Raw genomic sequence first — 7,324 nt, forward strand, 5'->3', positions numbered from 1 at the left:
ATTTCTGTTTTATGTGAGACTGAGCATTTTTTTTCCTTATGTTTAAAACCACTAGTATTTCCTTTTTCTGTAAACTATCTGTTCATATACAATAAGCATTTTTCTATTTGGTTGTTGATATTATTCTCATTGATTTGCTGAAATCTGTATATATTAGGGAAATTAACCTTTTGTATATGATAGACGTTTACAAATTTTTTTTTCTATTTGACCTTTGTCTTTTGACTTTGCTTCTGTTTTTTTTTTGCCATGAAGAATGCTTTTATTTTTATGTAGTCTGATTTATTAATCTTTTCTTCTATGGCTTTGGGGTCTTCTGGTCTCCCATGGTTTCTTCATTTAAAAATTGTAATCTTTAACCTATTTGGAATTTATCCTGAGTAGGATATGGAGAATAGATCTGATTTTATTTTTCCTTTTCTCACATTGCTATACTTTTTTTGTCTCCACAGCTTTCTCACTCTCTGGAATGATCTTACATAGCTATCTGATTACTTGTTTTTTGTTTATCTATATCACAAGAACATATGTTCCATAAAAGCAAGTACCTTACACGTCCTTATTTTCCATCATATCCCCAATGCCTAGCAACAATCTGGTATGTAGTACTTGCTCAATCCGTATTCAGACAATAAAGGAACAAATAAGTGGGCATATCAGAGAGCTACTATCATAATAATGCTGCATAACAAATCACCCAAAAATAATAATAAGCTTTTATTGCTTAGTCATACAAGATACCTTGGTCTTCCTCCAAGAGATTCTGATTTAATTGAGCTGGGTACAGCCTCAGGATCTGGATCGTTTTTGAACTCCCCAAGAGATTCTAATGTGTAGCAAAGTTTGGGTGCCTCCATTATAGATAACATTGCCATGATTCTAACCAATTATTTCAAAGTTTTGAGTTGCTTATTTGACTGTATGATATTATTATCTGAAGCACATTAATGAGGAAACGGAGGCACATGGGAAGAGAAGTGGAATTCAGAAGATGATTACACAGAAAAAAAACAAAAAGATGAAATTGGGAAACAGATGTGGCTCAACCAATTGGGCTCCCATCTACCATACAGGAGGTCCAGGGTTTGATGCCCAGGGCCTCCTGGTGAGGGCAAGCTGGTGCACGCAGTGAGCTGGCTGGTGCTGGAATGCCACCACACACAGGAGTGCCCCCCTGCATGGGAATGCTGCCCTATGTGGGAACTGCCCCCCCAGCTCAGGAGTGCTGGCCTACACTGAGAGCTGGTGCAGCAAGATGATGCAACAAGAGACACAGAGGAGAGAAAATAAGAAGACATAGCAGAACAGAGAGTTGAGATGGTGCAAGAGAGTAATTGCCTCTCTCCCAGTCCAGAAGGTTCCAGGATCAGTTCCTGGAACTGCCTAATGAGAATACAAGCAGACACAGAAGCACACACAGCGAATGAACACAGAGAACAGACAATGGGGGGAATGGGGTGGGTGGGTGGGGGAGAAATAAAATAAATCTTTAAAAAAAATAGGTGAAATTTTAGTAGCTATCCAGGGATTTAATAAATGTAAACAGTCAAGCTATAGAATTCAGGTTCTTAAATATTGTATGTAGTCTACAAATAATAATATAAGTTTATCTCATAGAGAGGGGTGAATTTCTTGTCAAGATTTTCAAAGTCCCAAAATATTAAAGACCTATAGAAGGTTCATGACACTATGATATATATTGTCAAGTTGGGATTTAAGTGCATCGAGGAGGAAATTGACATTTGTTTTTTGTTTTTGTTTTTAACAATGGGAATTTATTGGCTTATAGTCTTGAGGCTAGGAGGAGTCTAAAATCAAGGTACCAACAAGGCAATGCTGCTCCTCAAGGTCTAACATTGTGGTGGTGGTGACTGGCAATCCTTAGGGTTCCTTGGCTTTTGTCCGTGCCTTTTGTGTCACATAGCCATGACCTCTGCATTCTCTTCTGGGTTCCACTGACTTCCAGCTTTGAGGTCCTCCTTGTAGCTTTCTCTGACCATGTCTGAATTTCTTCAACTTATAAACCACTTCGCTAATCAGGAATAAGACCTAAGTTCAGCCTCATTCTGTTGGGCCACAGGCATTTGCTCTTGTTATGAGATATTTGTAACACGTTAGCCTAAGAGCATCTGATGCTGTGACAATTTTTCCTTCTTAGGAGACACAGATTACAATTTAAACAGGGTGATGATGTAGTTATTGTTCTTTGGCAAGGTATTGCCAAGGTCCCTGGGCTCTTCCCTCAAAAACAAGTTGTATTAAGAAATCCCTTGGGCAGTGGATGTGGCTCAAGCAGTTGGGCAACTGCTTCCCACATGGGAAGTCCCAGGTTTGGTTCGTGATGCCTCCTGAAAACAAAAGAACAAACAACAAGCAAACAAATGAAGGAACCAACAATGCAGGGCAGCCGATGTGTTTCAGTGATTGAGCATCAGCTTCCCACGTAAGAGGTCCTGGGTTCAACCCCCAGCCCCAGTATCTTAAAACAAAAACAAAGACAAAAAAACCCTTGCCTGAAGTCTCTTATTTAGAAGCCCTGCTTGACTGATCTTCTGATATATTGCCTCCATAAATAGTTTGGGAGAAAATTCTCTCTTCGTAATACAAGTAAATGGAAAGAAATTTATGATTGAATGTCACCATAGGGCTACAATTTCTGCACTAGGGAAGGTGAGAAAGGAGTCAGAACTCCTCTTCCTTACCACAGGAACTGCCACTTAGCTGTCCATTCAGCAGCTTTGGCCAAGCCCTGAAGTGCAATGCTGTTTTACACTGAAGGCAAGGTAGATGATATTGGACATTGCTTGGCATTATGTTATGAAGAAAGGGAGAGAAGAAACCCTTTGGCTAGTATCTTTGTTTGGGTCCTGCCACTATCTCATTGAGATCAGAAGAATTAAAGTGTTGTCTAGCCCAGTGAGAGGAGTCATAGCTAACCATGACAAGCTCTAGAATAACTGTGTGCTTTGAGTGGCATCTAGTACTCAATAGGCACTTAATAAATATTCACTAATAACATTAGGCCACTCAGCACCAAGTAGGAAGATAAGGCCATTTTTTGTTGTTTCATACATGGCTAATTGATAAAAATAATTGCAAAGCTTTAACTGTTTAGCAGTGATTAGCTAAAACCATCACCTCCAAGCCCTTCCCACTTTGATACACTCATTCCCATGAAAATATTCAGAAATCTGAGGAACAGCAGGGAAAGAAGCCAATAAAAGCTGCTCAAAGAGTTTTACATTATCTCCATAAGCTTCCTAATCTATCCATTTTGAATGATCTATGTAAATTAATTACACTTTTTAATTAGGTGGTCTTTTAGCTTGCATATTGAAGTTTACCACTAATTATGGCGTGGCAGGAGGTCACTTGATTGGTATGGGAAACAAGAGGCCTTTATTTCATTGAACTGTAACACCGAACAGTTGATGCTTAGGGGTGGAAAAAACAATGAAAATTTGTACTGGTTCTCAAAATTCAAACTCGCTGCTCTTGTTCTTATTTTTTTTTCAGACTCAGATCCCCTTCTATGGCTCACTGGGGGTTTTCCTTTATAAATATCAGAATGACTTCTAAACACCCACTGACTCAAAGCTATTATAATGGAACAGCCCAGAAGCCTGAATTTTGCATTCCTAATGCTAGGGAGAAAAAATCCACCCTTTTGATATTAGTCACATTAAATGTCATTTAATTGCCAGTGCAGCTGTTTCCAGATGTGACTTTATTTTGTTTCTACCAGCCAGACAGTCTATGATTTTCATTAGCTTCATCATTAAAAAAAGAAGAGGAAGAAAAAAGCCTGTGCCACACTTTACACCAACCGGAATATAATATATGTTAATTAAAAATATATACTGGTCTGGTCATTGTAGTGAACAGACTGCATTTAAAAGCTTTAAAATATTTCTGAATGACATTTTATGGCTCTTTTTCCTTATCTAATCTTTCGTCATACAGCAGGATCCTAAATTTCCATTCTTTTTTCCACATTTTAGTGACCTGAGCTGTGCAATGGCGAATCAGTGGGTGGGGAGTTATGCAAGAAGCATTTGCTGATTTAATGCAATCCTTAGAAAAATCAGGATTGCTAATTAAAAACTACAGGGTGAATAAAAGTCCTGACCCAGAGGAATTCTATCTGCCACTCAGAGGGGCCCTCATTTCCATGCCGGTTCTGTCATCACAATCCTGGGAGTTCAGTTAATGGACTGCCGGTTATGCTTCCTCCTGGGCCAAGTGCTACGCTTCTGTGAGATGGCCTACCCACCTCCCCAAAGAGTAAGGACGTATTATTTTGGTCTCTTCATTCAGCTTTAAAAACAGCATTTTCAAATCACATCAAATGGGGCAGTGTCATAGGAAAGGCATCAGCTTGGGCGTCTGTCAGGAAGCTTGGGTTCTAGACCTGGTCTTCTCCGCAGACGGCTGCATGACTGGCCAGCTCCCATCCCCTGGTGCCTTCTACTTTGCTCATCTATGAAATGAGGGACTAATTTGTACCCCTACTCTCTAAAGTTCCTTCCACTTTTAAGAGCTTTTAAAAGCTGCCTTTGCTGAAGCTTTTACCACATTCAATTCATTGTGTATTTGTCTACACAGATGGTAAGCCCTTAAAAGTCAGGGATCAGATTTAATTCTCTTTCTTGATCTCCAGCACCTAAAGACTGAGCATTGTAAAAATGCAAGAAATATTTGTTGAACTAATGGGACTGAAATTCAAAACTATGTAGTAATACATTTTTAAAAACAACAGTAGTAGTCGTTGTCACAACTGGCTTGTTTTGTTTTGTTTTAGCACATGCTATAAGCCAGACATGGTACTAAAAGCTTTATATGGTTTGTCTCATTTAATTGAAGGAGACAAGCTCATATTTCTTTCTTCTTCTGTGGCAGGCACTGCTAAATACTTACCCTACATCCATTCACATTTTCCTCCTTACCAATAAAAACCTCAGTTTTGTTTGGGGCAGCAATTTGCCCAGTAAAACAATCACCAACTCCAAACGTCCTTGTTCCTTGGCAAAAAACCATGTGACTTTGTTCTGGCCAATGAGATGTAAGCAGATATTTACTGGGTGGGACTTCTGGGAGAGCTATTATTTCCCGGCTTAAAAACAGAAATCTCAGCTAGAATTTGCCTTTTGTAAATTCTCTTACTTCCTGCCTGTAGGGAGATGGAGCAGTCATTTTGTTACCATGACGACAAAGGTCATGTGCAAAGGATGGTGGAACAGGAAATGCTATGGAGCCTGGGTCCTTGGTGACTTCCTTGAGCGGTTGCATTAGCTCCATACTGTACCTCCAGACTGTTGACTATATGAGAAAGACAAACCTCTACTTCATCTGCATTCTATCCATGAAGATACAACCATGAGTGTTTTCCCAAACATGGAGCATTCCTGGCATTTGTTTTTCTATGCTCTGGCCTACTCATATTTCCTCTATCATGAGCTACCTCGCTCCTGCTGCATTGCTTGCTTCTTCATGACCATGTACCTCTTTGTCTCAGCCTTTATTTGACTACATCCCATAGTTTCACCCTAGCTCCCTTCCATCCTCCTACACCTCATGCCAAGACTTATGAAGCTAGAACAGGAAGAAGGTACTGTCTTTACTGTGCTTGATATTCTTGTTCTATCTTCAGTACTGCATGTGGTCACTGCTATTGATCATGGATTATAAGTCCCTGAACGGAGAGTAGTTATTGTCTTTCTTGATGCATTTTTAAAAAATATATTTTTTATTTATTTTTAAAAGATATATAGATCACACAAAATGTTACAATAAAAAATATAGGCAGTTCCCTATGCCCCACACCCCACACTCCCCATTTTTCCCACATCAACAACTTCTTTCATTAGCGTGGTACATTCATTGCAATTGATGAATACATTTTGGAGCACTGCTACACAGCATGGATTATAGTTTACATTGTAGTTTACACTCTCTCCCAGTTCATTCAGTGGGTTGTGGCAGGATATGTAATGTCCTACATCTGTCCCTGCAATCATTCAGGACAACTCCAAATCCTCCAAATACCTCCATATCACACCTCCTTTTCCCTCTCCCTGCCCTCAGCAACTCCAGTGACCACTGTCACCACATCAAAGATATAATTTTTTCCATTGCTAGAGTCACAATAGTTCTATAGTAGAATATCAGTAAGTCCACTCTAATCCATATTTCATTCCCCAATCCTGAGGACCCCAGGCTGGCGATGCTCACTCCACCTCTCAATTGAGAGAGGACTTGGATCCCATATGGCTGGTGATTGGGACTCTCATGCCTGCAGCTGTAGACTCTCTCAATTCCTTGGTGTGGTGGTTGTCCATCCTCACCTCCCTGTCAGCTGACCTGGGAAAGTCCAGTGAACTGGAGAGTAGGTGCTGCAACACTGCTGGACACAGCCCAGAGATTAGAGTCTCTTGGGCATACAACAACTCCAGCACCAACCACAGGTTCAATAACAGGGACAGAAGAGGCATGTGTAGAGAAGTCACATCTGAGTCCAACTTCATCACACTCAGGAGCACAAATTCCAAAGTAGGACCCACTGGCAAGCACCAAACTCTGCAGCCATTGCCATGACCGTAGGGTGTGGGTGTCTCCGTAGCCCTCAGGAGCATCACTACCTGGGGTTGTATCTATTTTGGCTGTCTCTGAGATCCTGCTGAGATGTGCATAAGCACAACCCCTCTGATGACCTCCCATTTCATTTTGAAGTCTCTTAGCCATATAAACTCATTTGTCTTTACCATTTCTCCTTTTTATTCAAGGTCTTTTCTAGCTGCATCACCAGCCAGTGCTTGGTAGTAATTTCTTGGCACCAGGGAGGCTCATCCCCAGGAGTCATCCCCAGGAGTCCCACACTGGAGGGAGGATAATGCATTTATATGCTGAGTTTTGCTTAGAGAGTGGCCACATTTGAGCAACATGGAGGCTCTCAGGAGGTAACTCTTAGGCACCCTGCAACACTAGGCCAAGTTGTGCAACAGGTTCATAAGCATAGTCATCTGTATCAGGGGCCCATCATTGGACCATTCTTCTTCACTGGTCATTGCCCTTGCACTTGGGGAATCATTGCTGTTCGATTGGGGAATGTGGCAGAGCTCCCCAGGATGGGAACTCAGCAGTCACTCATTTCTCGTGTGAATCTCTACCCACTGTGTCAATACCTAATGAACATCCGAATATATCTATATACCCTTTATACATACTCAGGTGAACGCCCTCCCATGCATCCCCCATCAATGACACCCACACCAATGTGCCTCCCCTGCCATAGTTGAACCCTACTGTGATTCAAAACTTCTTCAAA

The sequence above is a fragment of the Dasypus novemcinctus genome, chromosome 2 (assembly GCF_030445035.2).
Source record: "Dasypus novemcinctus isolate mDasNov1 chromosome 2, mDasNov1.1.hap2, whole genome shotgun sequence".
NCBI lineage: Eukaryota > Metazoa > Chordata > Mammalia > Cingulata > Dasypodidae > Dasypus > Dasypus novemcinctus.